Genomic DNA, 19055 nt, shown 5'->3' on the forward strand with positions numbered 1-19055 from the left:
TATATTTTTAGTCTGGAATTATACAGCAGCCTCTGCTGTCCCTTGCCCTCTTAAGGAACATCTCAAGCATTATGATTTCCTTCTGAAAGAACAAGAGGCAGAACGGCACACAATAGTCCATCAACAGCCACCTGGGTCTTGTATAATGGGAGAGTTGGATGTATCTAGATTTAAGAGAAAAATATTAGGTATGAGATTACCTAACTCTTACATTTCTGTATAACTTTCTTTGGCTTTAAAACTTTCCCTATATAACTTTTCCTAATGTTTTTACTCCCTTGCTTCTCCACATGTCAAGATAGGATTCATTCATTCAGTACGCTGATTCTTCCTATTATCTAGAGGAGGACTCTATTCGTTTGCCAGAGCTGCTTGACACATGCATCACGATGGGTTGGCTTAAGCAATGGGAATTTATTGGCTCATGGTTTTGGAAGCTAGAAGTCCAGATTGTCCAGATATCATCAGTCTTTTCCTCCCAAAGTCTGTAGCATTCTGGGGCTTGGTTGTTGCAATCCTTGGGGTTCCTTGGCTTGTATTTCTGCCTCCTGTCACATGGGGATCTTTCTCTCCTTGTATCTGCTCTTTCTGGTAGTCTCTGACTTCCAGCTTCTTTTTATGAGATTCTCTGACTTCTCTTCAAAAGGCCTCCAGAAATACGGATTAGGGCCCACCCTGATTCAGCTGGGCCACACCTAAGCAGGAAATGAAAAGACCCCATTCATGAACGAGTCTACTGGTTAACAGATTAGATAAAGAACATGCTTGAGTGGGGTACATAATTCAATCTACCACAAAGATGCAAAAGAATTTTGTGATTTTTCCCTGAATGTTAAAGTGAAAAGAAAGATTTAATTTTTTATTCTGCCTTAGGGAAAATACAATCAAACAAAATAAATCTAATGAAAGAGTGGAGAATGAAGTGGAGGAGTAAGGCGGGACTACTAGAGATCAGTTAGGATGCAGCTACAGTGGTAGGGCCATCAAGGGATGAGGTTATGAATAAGGGCAGGAAAAGTGAGGTGGATGCTGAGAACTGGACGGAGCTTGCAGCGCTCCTCACTATGCACCATACTTTGTCCTGCATTCCCTGTTTTCTCATATTGGGAAACCAACCAGCTTATTTTAAAGTGGGTAAAATCGACTAAAGACCATATAGAATTAAAGGTGAATGAGACTATTTTTATTTTTCAATCAGCATGTACTTAAAGGAAATGGGTAGGGCAAGAGGCCATTAAATAGTGATGGGAAAACTAGAATAATTATTTTTTTCTTATTTTTAGAAATTGTAAGTTGTTCCACATGGAATAACTTGGGTCATCTTTTGGCACACTTCAAGGCCACAACGTAGGAAAATAGTTACTTTGGGGTTTTTCTATTCCTGACTTTCAGGCTGCAGACTGCAACCTTCTTGTGTGAGGGTTAATGTTTATATGTGTGGATCATTCTCTCTTATTTTATTTTATTTGGGAAGGCTTGATGATGCTGGGGGTGGAATCATCTGGAGGTCTGCTCAGTCACATGTCTGATGCTGAGGCTCCAAGACTGGGACTGACAACTCAAGTCCCTATGCAAGGCTTGGCTTCTCCATGGCATGGTGGCCTTAGAGGAGGGCTTCTGACGCTGCAGGTCAGAGCGCCAAGAGAAGTGTTCCACCTAACAAGGAGGAAGCAGCTGTGCTTTTTATGACCTAGACTTGTAAGTCACAGAGTCACTTCCACAACATAGTATCGGTCACAAGTGAGGCATAACATGCCCAGATTCAAGGTCAGGGAAATTAACTCCATCCTCTGATGGGAGTCTGGCAGGGCTCTAGAAGAGCACTGTTCTAGTTTGCTAGCTGCTGGAATGCAACACACCAGAGACGGATTGGCTTTAACAAAAGGGGATTTACTTCATTAGTTCTTCAGAGGAAAGGCAGCTAACTTTCCACTGAGGTTGTTACTTACGTGGGAAGGCACAGGTCGATCTCTGCTGGCCTTCTCTCCAGGCCTGTGGGTTCCAACAACTTTCCCCAGGGTGATTTTTTCTGCATCTCCAAAGGGCTGGGCTGAGCTGCGAGTGCTGAGATGAGGTATACTGAGCTGCTTGGGCTGTGCTACAGTGAGCTCTCTCGTTTAAGCACCAGCCAATTAAGTCAGACATCATTCATTATCGCAGGCATGCCTCCTAGCCGACTGCAGATGTAACGAGCAACAGGTAAGGCTCATGTACCATTGGCTCATGTCCACAGCAATAGAACTAGGCACCCTCACCTGGCCAAGGTGACAAATGAATCTAACTACCACAAGCACACAGGATGGAAGATGTCAATGTGTCCATCTTTGGAAAATACAATCTGGCACATCTATGGTTTAAACTCTCATGACATTGGTGACTTTAAAATACTTGTATCTAGCCCAGTCTTTTTCCTGGAGTTGCCACTAAGAAACCTGGGAGACTTATTAGAGCCCCTTCCTCCTGTTCCTTTTTAATTCAATGGATCAACAATTTCAGTAGATAATACTTTTTGAAAATTTCTTAAATCTGGCTTCTCAGTTCAGTTTTAAGATGAATTTTGGCTAACAATCCCTGACATAACATCTCTCCAATTTATGCCTAAAAATATCTATGAAAATGTGTTTTTTTAACAAGAGTTTAAAGTGTTGGCAACATCAAATATTAAAACTGTTAAACTGCTGCAATCCGATCATTCATAATAAATTACCAGAGATTTTAAAAATATAGAAAAACTTAATTTTTGGCCAATGGTTCCACGTAGCCAGTAGAAACAAATTAAACTTACCATTCTGAAAAAAAACCAGTAAGAATCCTTGTTAGTTTATGGTCAATGGCTCTGAAATATCAGGTAAAAACAAACAGAAAATGGTACCAGTATCTCTCTTTTACATGGGCTGTGCTGTCAGAAGCAGTCCATGTGAAGCTTTCATTCCTATCCTTGCCATTTTGTTCTCTTTGTCCACAATTAACTCTCCCTGGTCTGTATGGAGCGGTTCATCAAACTTATACGTATTTGTTCAGTATCTAGTACTTAAGTAGATTATGGCATCCAAGACTTCAGGGGTTACGTCTATTGTGTTCATCATGGGGTCTTCACTGCCTGGCAGAGAACTTAGAAGGTTACGGGTGGTTAGTGTTGCTTTGAACTTGGGCTACAGCCACACCCTCCCCTGTAGGGAAGACAAAAGACACTTGGTAGTGAGGCACTGGATTTGGGAGGCGGTGTCCGTCATGTAAAGGATCATAACTGGGGACAGAGAAAGAGGATTGACAGCAGAGCATGTTGTCACTTTTTTCCGATCTATAGTTTGTTGGTTCAGAAAACAAAGAACCAGGCAATAAGCATAGGAAAACTTTGTCTAGCCAACCTTTGGATGGCTTTGGCACTATATATCTCAGTTTCCTCTCTGAAAATGGTTTTTAACCATCACCAAATGAATAGCGTCTGGGAACTAAGGTTGGCAAACACTGAATATAGATAAAATCTCATCACATTTAAAAATGAAAAGAGTGGAAAACAAACATGAAGACTATAGTAGAACAAGTGAAAAAAATCAACCTGAACATTCAGGAGATCTTCACGCTTATGAATATTATTTTTACAGGATACAGAAGAAAATGTTAGAAAACTAAATGATATTTTAGCAGAATCCACAACACTACTATCTCTGTAACACAGGAACAGAATGACCTAAGTAGAGAACTTGCTGAGTTTCAAAGACAACATACTAGGAAGACAAGAGAGAGAGAAGAAAAAAGAGGAAGGACTACAAGAGGCCCAAATATTAAATAGCAGAATTAAAATAATTACTGATCCCTTTTGAAATTAGTAAAGTACAGAATTGTATTATAGAAACACTGGAGGAAATTCCAAGAAATCATAAAGTTAAAGGAAAGCATGGACTTAGCTATTAAGATAATTATATATAGACCTGATGGTGTTAGAAAGGTTTTCATCTCTTGCCTCTTGGTCACATCTCTCAGACAAGGAAAAAAAAAGGTACGTATTAATAGGCCAGAGGGTGAAAGGTGAATGACTTGAATCTGTATATATGATGAGTTTATACACATATGCACATTGACCAAAAATTTCACCCTTATCTTAGAAACTCAACCAGCAGTACTTTTGTTTCACCATTTAACCTGTAACATGATTTTTGTTTTAAAAGTTTCATATTTTTCTTTAGCTTAGGAAAGTTATTTTAATCCTTATTATTTTTTATTATTGCAGTATGACTTTCTGTTACCTTACATTTGTGTTAAATGGTGACTGTCATCTTGGCTTCATTTCTGAGTTTGGATTTAGACATGACTGTACTTCTTTAATCTAAACTAGTGTTAATTTTTTCCATTGTTTTAAATGCAGAAAACGTGTTTTTTTGCCTCTCTTTATTCTTTACTGATATGAAATTATTTCCCTTTTATGATGGCAAGCTTTAGTTTTAAAAATTATCTCGAATCTTGGTGAGAAAATTAATTAAAAGAGGAGACAAGTTTTCTACCTTTTTTCCTAATTGCCCATTTTTAGAACCTTTTGAATTGTGATGTCTTTCCTCCTACCCCTGATTTTTTTTCTTTTTCTCTCTCACCCTGCCAGTGAGATATGTCTATCTTTTCCATGGATGGGATGAGGGAAAGCTTCTCGCAGAGACTGTGTGGGTCCCTGATCACAATTCCCAGGCACCTTGTTCCTTGTGAAGTGGTAAATTATAGGTCATGGTGACATTTCCTTCAATCCAGTCTAGTTTAGTACTTTATACCATGTAGCAAGGGCTCAACGTTCTTGTAGAAGTCACCCTTCGCAAGTTTCTATTAAAACTAAAGTTTCCTTATTTTAAATCTTATTGGTCATTTTACTGTAATTCTGACAGGTGACTCTTGCATCCTGTTTGCATAAAAGTTTTCACATTAATTTTATAACTAAATTAATAAAATAGCTCAATAAAGAAATCCTGACTTATTTATGTTCTCCATTCTCAAAGTTTTATAAAAATATTGTTCATATAAGCAAGAAAAATAAATAAAAGATATAAAATTTACTTATATAAGGAACCCATTCTTAAGTGATTGCCTCAGATAAAGAGAAGATGAAACTAATAAAAATAATATATTTATACTATTTGTCTATCTCTTAGTTTATTTTGTGATCCTGCCACTAGAACGTGGGCTTTGTGAAGGCAAGGATTTTGTCTGTCTAAATCACCGTTTTGTCCCCAGAACGTATACCAGTCTCTGGCACATGTACTGAACAAGGATTGAATAAATGAATGATGCGGCTTGCGAAGAGGAAGGTGATTTCATGGTGCCCAGAAGTTTAAGCTTTAGAAACCCTAATGTGCTCTAGACTAGAGCACATTTGTCACTGCCAGGTCTCCCCGAGACCTCCCGAGGGGATAGGACTATCTCTGCTAAGTAGCTTTCTCTGGGCTTCTGTCCCAGTTTTTGTACCACAGACCCTGCTGAGCATGGACCTCTTTCTGCCTAGTTTTGTCTCATCACTCCTGGATCCTTCTTGACCTGGATGAGTCACAGTGCCTGACCTGGGCATTCCTGAACTTGACTTTCACATTTTTCTTTCCAGATTTGTTGTGCTGAATATAATCTCTCTATATATATGATGGAAAAGTAACTCCTTTTTAAATACTTTACAATGCCTGACATAGAAATATATATTATACAATGGCACATTAGATCACATTATAATACATTACATGATACACCTTGTTGTATAGTATAAATAACAGTAAAACCTGAGGTAGAGCATGTGTGAGAAAATATTTATCCATCTCTGCTCTTTTTTTCACTATGGAAACTTCACTACCCCACCTCCATATTTGGATCAAATATTTTGGAAAGTATCCAAAGATTAGCCAGTGCTCTGAAGAGTAGGAGCTGGTTGTGCCCAGGCTGAATTTCCTATCCTCCTCTCCTCTGTCATAGCTTCTTATGTAATATCCATTGATTGGCTTCTGGAGATAAAGCCAAGGGTGCAGAGGCAAGAGCCAGGGTTTCCCACTTCTGCTGAAGCCATTGCCCCTTGCTGCAGATACTGCTCCTGCATCTCTACCACTTGCTCTCCCCAGGATCCATGCTGGCTTCTTTTGCTCTTTAATTACTCTTTCTTTCTAGAAGCACAGAGTGATTTCATCAGAGCAAGGTTGTAAAACACTTTTAAAAAAAAAAACTCTTTTATTGTATAGTACAACATATATACAAAGCAAAAAGATAAAAAGCAATAGTTTTCAGCGCACACTTCAACACGTAGTTATAGGACAGATCCCAGAGTTTCTCACGGGCTACCATGTGATCCTCTCAGATTTTTCCTTATGGTGCTCCAGAATGTAGGAGGCTAGAAGGCTAAAATATTTTTTTACCACCACATTGACTTTTTTCTTTCTTTTTTTGTGAATAAAAACATATATACAAAAAAGCTATAAATTTCAAAGTACAGCCCCACAATTAGTTGTAGAACACATTTTGGAATTTGACATGGTTACAATTCCACAATTTTAGGTTTTTACTTTTAGCTGCTCTAAGATACTGGAGAGTAAAAGAGATATCAATTTAATGATTCAGCATTCATACTCATTTATTAAATCCTATCTTCTCTGCATAACTCCACCATCATCTGTGATCTTCCTCCCACTCTTTAGGGGTGTTTGGGCTATGGCCATTCTAACTTTTTCATGTCGGAAGGGGCTGTCACTAATATGGGGTAGGAAGATGGAACTAGCTGATGTTCTGGAGGGGCTGGGTCCTCTAGGTTTCAGGATTTATCTGGTCCAGGGTTCCATCAAGAGGTTGTAGGTTTCTGGAAAGTCACTCTAGTGCATGGAATTCTTGTGGGATCTTACATACTGCTCTAGATGTTCTTTAGGATTAGCTGGAATGGTCCTGGTTGGGGTTTGGCAAGTTATGATAAGTAGCAAGGTCTAACTGAAGCTTGTGTAAGAGCAACCTCCAGAGTAGCTTCTTGACTCTAGTTGACCTCTCTCTGCCACTGATACTTAATGTACAACACTTTGAACATTTCCAGAGCTGCATTCAGAATCACCACAACAGCCTATAGTTGCCCTATTAATTCACACCAAATTTTCCCTCCACACAAATTATATTCCTAGCTGCCCCTTGGTCTTTCATGCAGATGGTTTCCTACAGGTCTTCCCGGCAGTCCTCTGGCAGTAGTCAGGCAGGTTTGAATTTTAAGGTTAATATACTTTGGGCTGCCAAGCTGGGACAACCACGGCACATATGACTCTGCTTTAATTTGACTGATGGAACTTATTACTGGCATCTCTTGTTCTGCACACTCCTAATTCTTAGTAGGCCCAAAGGATAAGATATTGTATTTATCAGTATTTCGCTGTGACTCAGAGAGGGCTCTGAGAATCTTCGGGAGAGGCAGCACTTAGCTGCTCTGCAATGTGGTGTCTCTCTGGGAGCCTGAGATCCTCATGGGCACCTTCAGACACTGACTTCATCAGAACTCAAATGAGCTTGGTCTTAAGGCAGCCTTGGACCTTAGCTACATGGGTCCTTTAAGGAAAGGGCAAACCTGGGACCAGGAGGTGTTGAGATTGTAAATAGTATTGATTTACGATTTATGAAACAGTTAATAGCATAATATTAATACCAGGGATAGTACTAATACTGATACCAACATAGGCTATCAGATACTGAATATTTATATACTAGGCTCCATGCTAGAAGATTTACCTACAATAATACCATATTTAATTTTACTGCCACCCTATGAATTATAAATCATCCTCACTTAACAGAAGAGGAATCTGAAATTGGAGAGGGTAAATGACTTCCAGAGGTCACAAATCTAATGAGTGGTGAAAACTGCTCCATTTTTCTCTAAATACTGTACCATTTTAGTCACTTACCATTAACAGAAATGCTGAAAAATGTGCTCCTAGATATTAGTAATAATTCTCACATTATCACTAAGTATTGATTCTGAGCTATTTATTCATCATTGGTAATGGATACCAGACTGATTATAAGAATGTTGATCAAGAAACCAGCTCCACTGCTTGAAGGTGACAGTCTGAGGGTTGGAAAGTGGAGTGCTAAATGGGGAAGGAACTGGGAAAGTAATTCAAGCGTTAAGAAATTCTCCAGCTCAGATACCAAATGAGCAAATCCCCAGAGCTCAATCCAGTACATGAACACTAAATTTGGGGCAATCTGTCAATGAGAATGAATGCACAGTCCCAGGGGCTGCCTTGGTTGGGATGGTTCAGGAATCAGTCATTGGACGGGCCCCCAGCTGTTTCCACCCTTTAACACATCTCCCCTCTCCCATGTCTACTCAGCAGCCTAATGAAACACTTAAGCACCCTAAAAGGCCAACTCACCTCTCAGAGGGCAGGAGAATGAGTTTGTTCCCACCACAGTGAATTATCCTTATTAGCTCTTCATCCTTAATTCAGAACTTCTGAGAGAAGCAACCTCCCTTCAATCACAACAGGGCAGACTTATTCAGAAGATTCTCACATCTCTTGGCTTCAATAGAGGAAGGAACACTTCCTGGAATGTCTTAATTTTCCTTTTACAGTGGAAACCAGACAAAGTGAAACAAAGTGAAAGTAAGTCCAACAAAGAAAACTTTTCCAATCCTCTTGGGAAATGGGGCTGGCTTAGCAATACCTTCAATTTGTAATCTTCATTGAGAGTTCTTCAGTTTAGTGAGGTAGAGATGGGCCAAGATGTCTTCTGGGAAATTCCAGGGGGAAGACTAAGTTGTGAGGGGATAGAAGTTGCAGGGACACCAGTTTTGTTCAGTAGGAATGAAATCACTACAGCAGTCAGAGTCGTCCAGAGAGGGAATGAGCTGTATCAAGAAAGGAGCCAAGCATCAAGAAAGGACAACTCACTAGACACAATCTAACAGAAGCCAGAAAAGCATTTGATAGGTATGGTGGAGATGGAGTTTCAATATCATGTAGGAGACCATTATATTTTTTAAGGTTTCTATATCAGTTAGTTATTGCTGTATAACAAACCACCTAAAATCTTGGTGGCTTTCAACAATAAGTACTTAATATTACTTACAATAGCTTTGGGACAGTTGAATGATGCTTTCAGCCTTGGATGGGCTCCCTCATTCACATGCACTCAGGTGATCTGGGTGCAGGTGATTTTGCTGATGTAGACTAGGCTCATTCACAAGTTTGGGAATATAGATGGCTCGGGGAGATGGTTTTGGCTGGGGATAACTGGGTGTCCTTCCAAAAGGTCTCTCATCTTCCAGTAGACTAGCCTGGACTTGATTATATAGTGGTGGAAGGGATCCAAGAGAACATGCAGCTCACAAGTCCTCTTGAAGCCTATGCTTGGAAACGGCATATTTACTACATTCCATTGATGAAACTATGACCCAAGGCTAATCAAGGTTCAAGGGATTGGAAAACAGCTCTGCTTCTTCAATGAGAGGAACTGCAAGCTGTCAATGCAAAAAGACAGGAATTTTTATTACTTTTGCCATTGACCACAATCCCCCTTCCATCCCAGAGAGTCTGTGATACTAGTAAGCCTGTGCACCCATCTTATTCATTTTAGAAAACACACTGTGACTTTTAGTTATTTTTCTCTACTAGTATATAACCTGTTTTATACCTAAAAGATTTACAGTTTCTTATATATTTAGTGGTATAGTATAAATTGTGGTTATCAGCAGCGAGTAATTGCAATTCCTTGTATTAATATATAAGCATAGCTTGAATTCTGCCCTTTCTTTTATAGAATTATTAAGAAAGTAACCAAAACAACAGTAGCTACAATGATCACAACAACCACCACAACACAACAGCACTAATATTTGCATCATTACATTCAGAGCTTATGAACTCATGATTATATGTGAATGTTACAACTAATTTTGGGGGCAGGCAAGGCTCCCACTTAATGGATGAGAAACTGGTATTCAAAGAAGTTAAGGAATTTACTCAATGTCACCTGGTTAAATCTCTCCCAGATCATTTTATTGGGCTCTTTTTCACATTGTTTAGGTCTGTTCCTGGGAAGATGTTAACTTTTAAGCAGGAACATTCTTCATCTCACACCATTAGGAGACCATTCTAATATATTAAGAAATAAAATCACTCTTCACATCCTGGAGTTTATGTTCCTCTCCACAGTAAATAATCTATTTCTGGGAGGAAAAATGAGATCATAGTATTAAGTTTTCATTCTGATTTCTTTGCCTTAAATGCTCTATTTAAGACATTTCAAATAAAACCTAATCTTCAGTGAGTACCCATCCTGGGATTCAGATTATTATAAATACTTTTGCATATATTATCTGATACCTTGTGATAGCACCATGAGGTAGATATTGTGACATTATGGAAAATAAGCTCACAGAAGCTGAATGGCATAGAAGGAAACCCAGCTCATGAAAGGTGAACCCAGAATTTGAAAATTTCTTACTCCAAATCCCATATTCTTTGTACTACATGAAAAACCTCTTTTATTATCTTATTTCCTTGAGTAGATAATAAAATCCTGCTTCTTGATAGCATTTCTATATTCTCTGAAATATTGTCATATTTGTAATTTCATCAAGATGTACATTACAAGATGGCAGCAGATGATGGCCGATGTGAGAATTCCTCTCCCTATTTTATACTTTGGAGTACTAGCCTGCAGTCAGGATAAATGACTTGCCCACAGGCACATGGCCATTTGATGGCAGAGCCGGGACTTATAACCAGCTTTGTCTTGAATTCTAAGGTGAGTTTTCCAACAACTATTATTCAAAGTCTTAAGATATTAGCACCACTCTCTTTTTTCTATTTGTTCAATTTAAGTTTTCTTATTTTTCGTTAGAAAAAAAAATCACCATTGCTTTCCACTTTATAATTGATGATAAATATCTCTTTTCTACATTTGATTTTAGGTGGGTCTTTTCTTATAGGTACATTGAGCTTTTCAACGCTGTAATGCATATGCTTTTCCATCTTCCTGGAAGAAGATCACAGAGAAAGCACTGAAAATCTGTCCCTTTGGAAAGCATTACCTGAGGGGTGGGGAAGGGGTAGACTAAGAAAACGTTGGAGCAGAATGCTCATGACCATATAAATGAAAAACAAAATGTCTATTTGGATTAACCTGAGCAAGTACTTGATAGCCCATCTTAGTCAAAAATTAGATTGGAGAATATCTCCAACTACAAAATCTAGACCTTGTACACTTGGGCTTGCTAGAGAGAGATGGGTGTGGGGGAGGGAGAGAAAGAGGAAGACAGATAGGTAGAATTAAGTCTCAGAGCCCTCTGAATCCGTGTAAATACTTCATAATTGGTACTCTCTGCATTAGTTTTTCTCAGTCCTCAAAAGTAAAAGTCAGGCTTCGGGAAGATGGTGGAATTGGATAGGCTAAATACACCCCTGCGCGGTGGAACTAGAGAAATGACAGAAAAATGACCTGGACAGCAGTTCCAGGGTATGTGTGACCAGAAAGGGACTTCTACATTATATAGGGAAGTTCTTAATGAAAAAGCAGAGAAATTGGAATGAAAATAATGAGGTCAGTTGCTCGGTCATGACTCCACCTGGGCCAAGTGATGGTGCGCAGCATGGTGCAGGTCCCGAAGGCACAGAGCGCCCTTGCACTCCTGCCTGCCATCACAGCTGGCTTGGGAGAACATCCCTCTCAGCTCCACAGCTGGGAGCTCCCATGGGGAACCTGGAAGCCAACAGACTTGGTTTGCCTGCACACAGAGACCTGCCAGCCAGTGCACAGTGTCAACCCTCCACCCCGGGACAGCCTAGTGTGGGCACCTGATTTTTTGGCAGAGACTAGGGGGCCCTCCTTTTTGGAGGAGGAGGAGTTGCAGAGTGGAGCTGGTATGACAATTGGCCAGTGAAGGAGACTTGCTGGGACCTGCTACCACTTCCCTTTCCTTATGGAGGCATAGAGTTGCAGGCAGGCACAGGTGGAGAGACTCAGCTGAGGAAGTGAGCAGAGCTGGGCTGTATTGATAGGTTGACTGTGGGTAGGAGAAGTTGAAATACTCAGTTCCACAGCCAAAGGTAATTTCAAATGGGAGCCTGAAGACCACCCATTGGACACATAAGTGGATTCTCTGCCAAAGTGCACTCTGTCCACTACCCAGCCCTGGGTTTGGACCAGCAGACTTGGCTGGAATTGCACAGGTCCCCATCCTGTTCAGTCAGCTGCTAGAATCAGGGAGAGGTGGCCTTGATGGGAAGAGGTGGCCCAAGAGCACCATCTACTGTGAAGATGTGGAAAGTGCAGTCTGGCAAACTGCCTATCTGCTTAGCATTCAAAAGATCTTCAAGTAGAGTTCCATTTCCTACAAGAGGTCTGGGCCTTAATTTGTCAGGGAATTACTGAAAAGCCAAGAGCAAAAGCAGACCTATAACTCAAAACCAAGTAAATTCAAAACCTATGCACAAGGGAGGGAAATCAACTTTCAAAATAGCCTTATCAAGAAAATCAAATGCGCCTCTTTGTCGGCTGGCCCGGCGCGGCACTCACGCCCCGCCAGCCAGCCCGCCCTCCTCTCCCTTTTTGTCCGCCGGCCCGGCGCGGTGCTCACGCCCCGCTAGCCAGCCCGCCCTCCTCTCCCTCTTTGTCCACCGGCCCGGCGCGGTGCTCACGCCCCGCCAGCCAGCCCGCCCTCCTCTCCCTCTTCCTCCTTCTGCTCTGGCGGCGCTCCATCCGCCATCTTATCCTTCCCTTTCTCTTCCTGCTCCAGCGGCTCTCCAACCACCACCGTACCCTCTTCCGCCTTCACCGGCTCCTCCGCCACCGGCCTCGACAGCCTTGCCACCCTCACCTTTCCTCCTCCAGAACAGCTACTGGGGGAGTGGAGACGATACAGAACAGCTCCCAGAGCCACGACGGAGATCAAAGGGACGGCGTACCCCATCCTGGAAGGGCTGACTGTCTGCCAGAAACAGCTCCGGTGAGATCGCCGAGGGACGCGGGCTTTCCCGGGTGGGATGGCAAGCGGCCGGAGTCCCTCCCTTCGTCCTTCCCAGGCCAGCTGGCAGAACTGGGCAGGCGGTCCCCTTGGGCCGCGGCGGCTGGCACCCCCACCACGCGAGGCCCCCCGGACCAACTGAGAGAGTTGGGTCGGAAATCCCCAGAACGCGGAGAACGGTGACCGGGGGGTCCCTTCCAAACACGTGACTCCCCGGTCCGGCTGGGAACAGTGCACTCTCCCGGGCTGCGGCAGCTGGCGCCCTCCCGCCATGCTTGGTGCCCCGGGCTGACTAGGAAATTCGGTCGGGCGCTCCCCCGGGCTGCGGCGGCCAGCGACCCTCCCCGCGTTCGGACCCCCGGGCTGGCTGGCACTCTTCCAAGCTGCTTCGGCTGCCGAACCTCCCCCACGGCGAGAGTTTTCCAAAGTTAAAGGACCCACAGTAACTTTTACTGGTGGAACCCGTAGACAAACGTGTGCCACGAGCGCCACCTACTGGGCAGGATAAGAAAAACAGAACCCAGAGATTTCACAGAAAAATCTTTCAACCTGTGGGGTCCAACACCCAGGGAAATCTGACTAAATGCCCAGACGCCAGCAGAAGATAACGGATCACACTCAGAAAACTGAAAATATGACCCAGTCAAAGGAACAAACCAATAGTTCAAATGAGATACAGGAGCTGAAAAAACTAATGCTGAATATACGAACAGAAATGGAAAACCTCTTCAAAAACGAAATCGATAAATTGAGGGAGGACATGAAGAAGACATGGACTGAACAAAAAGAAGAAACAGAAAAACTGAAAAAACAAATCACAGAACTTATGGAAGTGAAGGATAAAGTGGAAAAGATGGAAAAAACAATGGATATCTACAATGATAGATTTAAAGAGACAGAAGATAGAATTAGTGATTTGGAGGATGGAACATCTGAATTCCAAAAAGAAACAGAAACTATCAGGAAAAGAATGGAAAAATTTGAACAGGGTATCAGGGAACTCAAGGACAATATGAAGCGCACAAATATACGTGTTGTGGGTGTCCCAGAAGGAGAAGAGAAGGGAAAAGGAGGAGAAAAACTAATGGAAGAAATTATCACTGAAAATTTCCCAACTCTTATGAAAGACCTAAAATTACAGATCCAAGAAGTGCAGCACACCCCAAAGACATTAGACCCAAATAGGCATTCTCCAAGACACTTACTAGTTAGAATGTCAGAGGTCAAAGAGAAAGAGAAGATCTTGAAAGCAGCGAGAGAGAAGCAATCCATCACATACAAGGGAAACCCAATAAGACTATGTGTAGATTTCTCAGCAGAAACCATGGAAGCTAGAAGACAGTGGGATGATATATTTAAATTACTAAAAGAGAAAAACTGCCAACCAAGACTCCTATATCCAGCAAAATTGTCCTTCAAAAATGAGGGAGAAATTAAAACATTCTCAGACAAAAAGTCACTGAGAGAATTTGTGACCAAGAGACCAGCTCTGCAAGAAATACTAAAGGGAGCACTAGAGTCAGATACGAAAAGACAGAAGAGAGAGGTATGGAGAAGAGTGTAGAAAGAAGGAAAGTCACATATGATATATATAATACAAAAGACAAAATGGTAGAGGAAAATATTATCCAAAGAGTAATAACTCTAAATGTTAATGGACTGAATTCCCCAATCAAAAGACATAGACTGGCAGAATGGATTAAAAAACAGGATCCTTCTATATGCTGTCTACAGGAAACACATCTTAGACCCAAAGATAAACATAGGTTGAAAGTGAAAGGTTGGGAAAAGATATTTCATGCAAATAACAACCAGAAAAGAGCAGGAGTGGCTATACTAATATCCAACAAATTAGACTTCAAATGTAAAACAGTTAAAAGAGAAAAAGAAGGACACTATCTACTAATAAAAGGAACAATTAAACAAGAAGACATAACAATCATAAATATTTATGCACCGAACCAGAATGCCCCAAAATACGTGAGGAATATACTGCAAACACTGAAAAGGGAAATAGACTCATATACCATAATAGTTGGAGACTTCAACTCACCACTCTCATCAAGGGACAGAACATCTAGACAGAGGATCAACAAAGAAATAGAGAATCTGAATATTACTATAAATGAACTAGACTTAATAGACATTTATAGGACATTACATCCCACAACAGCAGGATACACCTTTTTCTCAAGTGCTCATGGATCATTCTCAAAGATAGACCATATGCTGGGTCACAAAGCAAGTCTTAACAAATTTAAAAAGATTGAAATCATACACAACAGTTTCTCGGATCATAAAGGAATGAAGTTGGAAATCAATAATAAGCGGAGTGCCAGAAAATTCACAAATACGTGGAGGCTCAACAACACACTCTTAAACAACAAGTGGGTCAAAGAAGAAATTGCAAGAGAAATTAGTAAATACCTAGAGGCGAACGAAAATGAAAACACAACATATCAAAACTTATGGGACGCAGCAAAGGCAGTGCTAAGAGGGAAATTTATTGCCCTAAATGCCTTTATCAGAAAAGAAGAAAAGGCAAAAATGCAGGAATTAACTGTCCACTTGGAAGAACTGGAGAAAGAACAGCAAACTAATCCCAAAGCAAGCAAAAGGAAAGAAATAACAGAGATTAGAGCAGAAATAAATGAAATTGAAAACATGAAAACAATAGAGAAAATCAATAAGACCAGAAGTTGGTTCTATGAGAAAATCAATAAGATTGATGGGCCCTTAGCAAGATTGACAAAAAGAAGAAGAGAGAGGATGCAAATAAATAAGATCAGAAATGGAAGAGGAGACATAACTACTGACCTCACAGAAATAAAGGAGGTAATAACAGGATACTATGAACAACTTTATGCTAATAAATACAACAATTTAGATGAAATGGACGGGTTCCTGGAAAGACATGAACAACCAACTTTGACTCAAGAAGAAATAGATCACCTCAACAAATCACTCACAAGTAAAGAAATTGAATTAGTCATTCAAAAGCTTCCTAAAAAGAAAAGTCCAGGACCAGACGGATTCACATGTGAATTCTATCAAACATTCCAGAAAGAATTAGTACCAACTCTCCTCAAACTCTTCAAAAAAATCGAAGTGGAGGGAAAACTACCTAATTCATTTTACGAAGCCAACATCACCCTCATACCAAAACCAGGCAAAGATATTACAAAAAAAGAAAACTACAGACCAATCTCTCTAATGAATATAGATGCAAAAATCCTCAATAAAATTCTAGCAAATTGTATCCAACAACACATTAAAAGAATTATACATCATGACCAAGTAGGATTCATCCCAGGTATGCAAGGATGGTTCAGCATAAGAAAATCAATTAATGTAATACACCATATCAACAAATCAAAGCAGAAAAATCACATGATCATCTCAATTGATGCAGAGAAGGCATTTGACAAGATTCAACATCCTTTCCTGTTGAAAACACTTCAAAAGATAGGAATACAAGGGAACTTCCTTAAAATGATAGAGGGAATATATGAAAAACCCACAGCTAATATCATCCTCAATGGGGAAAAATTGAAAACTTTCCCCCTAAGGTCAAGAACAAGACAAGGATGTCCACTATCACCACTATTATTCAACATTGTGTTGGAGGTTCTAGCCAGAGCAATTAGACAAGAAAAAGAAATACAAGGCATCAAAATTGGAAAGGAAGAAGTAAAACTATCTCTGTTTGCAGACGATATGATACTATACGTCGAAAACCCTGAAAAATCCACAAAAAAACTACTAGAGCTAATAAATGAGTACAGCAAAGTAGCAGGTTACAAGATCAACATTCAAAAATCTGTAGCATTTCTATACACTAGTAATGAACAAGCCGAGGGGGAAATCAAGAAATGAATCCCATTTACAATCACAACTAAAAGAATAAAATACCTAGGAATAAATTTAACTAAAGAGACAAAAAACCTATATAAAGAAAACTACAAAAAACTGCTAAAAGAAATCACAAAAGACCTAAATAGATGGAAGGGCATACTGTGTTCATGGATTGGAAGACTAAATATAGTTAAGATGTCAATCCTACCTAAATTGATCTACAGATTCAATGCAATACCAATCAAAATCCCAACAACTTATTTTTCAGAAATAGAAAAACCAATAAGCAAATTTATCTGGAAGGGCAGGGTGCCCCGAATTGCAAAAAACATCTTGAGGAAAAAAAACAGAGCTGGAGGTCTCGCGCTGCCAGACTTTAAGGCATATTGTGAAGCCACAGTGGTCAAAACAGCATGGTATTGGCATAAAGATAGATATATCGACCAATGGAATCGAATAGAGTGCTCAGATATAGACCCTCTCATCTATGGACATTTGATCTTTGATAAGGCAGTCAAGCCAACTCACCTGGGACAGAACAGTCTCTTCAATAAATGGTGCCTAGAGAACTGGATATCCATATGCAAAAGAATGAAAGAAGACCCATATCTCACACCCTATACAAAAGTTAATTCAAAATGGATCAAAGATCTAAACATTAGGTCTAAGACCATAAAACAGTTAGAGGAAAATGTAGGGAGATATCTTACGAAACTTACAAGTGGAGGCAGTTCTATGGACCTTAAACCTAAAGCAAGAGCACTGAAGAAGGAAATAAATAAATGGGAACTCCTCAAAATTAAACACTTTTGTGCATCAAAGAACTTCATCAAGAAAGTAGAGAGATAGCCTACACAATGGGAGATATTATTTGGAAATGACATATCAGATAAAGGTCTAGTATCCAGAATTTATAAAGAGATTGTTCAACTCAACAACAAAAAGACAGCCAACCCAATTACAAAATTGGAAAAGGACTTGAACAGACACCTACCAGAAGAGGAAATACAAATGGCCAAAAGGCACATGAAGAGATGCTCAATGTCCCTGGCCATTAGAGAAATGCAAATCAAAACCACAATGAGATATCATCTCACACCCACCAGAATGGCCATTATCAACAAAAGAGAAAATGGCAAGTGCTGGAGAGGATGCGGAGAAAGAGGCACACTTATCCACTGTTGGTGGGAATGTCAAATGGTGCAACCACTGTGGAAGGCAGTTTGGTGGTTCTTCAAAAAGCTGAATATAGAATTGCCATATGACCCTGCAATACCATTGCTGGGTATCTACTCAAAGGACTTAAGGGCAAAGACACAAACGGACATTTGCACACTAATGTTTATAGCAGCGTTATTTACAATTGCAAAGAGATGGAAACAGCCAAAATGTCCATCAACAGACGAGTGGCTAAACAAACTGTGGTATATACATATGATGGAATATTATGCAGCTTTAAGACAGGATAAACTTATGAAGCATGTAATAACATGGATCGACCTAGAGAACATTATGCTGAGTGAGTCTAGCCAAAAACTAAAGGACAAATACTGTATGGTCCCACTGATGTAAACGGACATTCGAGAATAAACTTGGAATATGTCATTTGTAACAGAGTCCAGCAGGAGGTAGAAACAGGGTAAGATAATGGGTAATTGGAGCTGAAGAGATACAGACTGTGCAACAGGACTAGATACAAAAACTCAAAAATGGACAGTACAATAATACCTAATTGTAAAGTAATCATGTTAAAACACTGAATGAAGCTGCATCTGAGCTATAGGTTTAGTTTGTTTGCTTGTTTGTTCGTTTTTTTTTTTTTTACTATTATTATTACTTTTGTTTCTTTTCTCTATATTAACATTCTATATCTTTGTCTGGTGTGTCGCTAGTTCTTCTAAACCGATGCAAATGTACTAAGAAACGATGATCATGCATCTATGTGATGATGTTAAGAATTACTGATTGCATATGTAGAATGGTATGATTTCTAAATGTTGGGTTAATTTCTTTTTTCCGTTAATTAATAAAAAAATAAAAGAAAATCAAATGCCTTGAAGCCAACGGAAAATTATAAAGCACATGGAGATGGAGGCAGATGTGGTCCAGTCAAATACCAAATAAAAACACTGGAAGAGACACTGAATTTGGAACTAATCAAAGATGTTTATACAAATCTAAATAAATTCAAGTGGGTCAGCTAATGATATAAAGGACATCAAGAGGACACCAGAAGAGC

This window comes from Tamandua tetradactyla, chromosome 6 (assembly GCF_023851605.1).
Source record: "Tamandua tetradactyla isolate mTamTet1 chromosome 6, mTamTet1.pri, whole genome shotgun sequence".
NCBI lineage: Eukaryota > Metazoa > Chordata > Mammalia > Pilosa > Myrmecophagidae > Tamandua > Tamandua tetradactyla.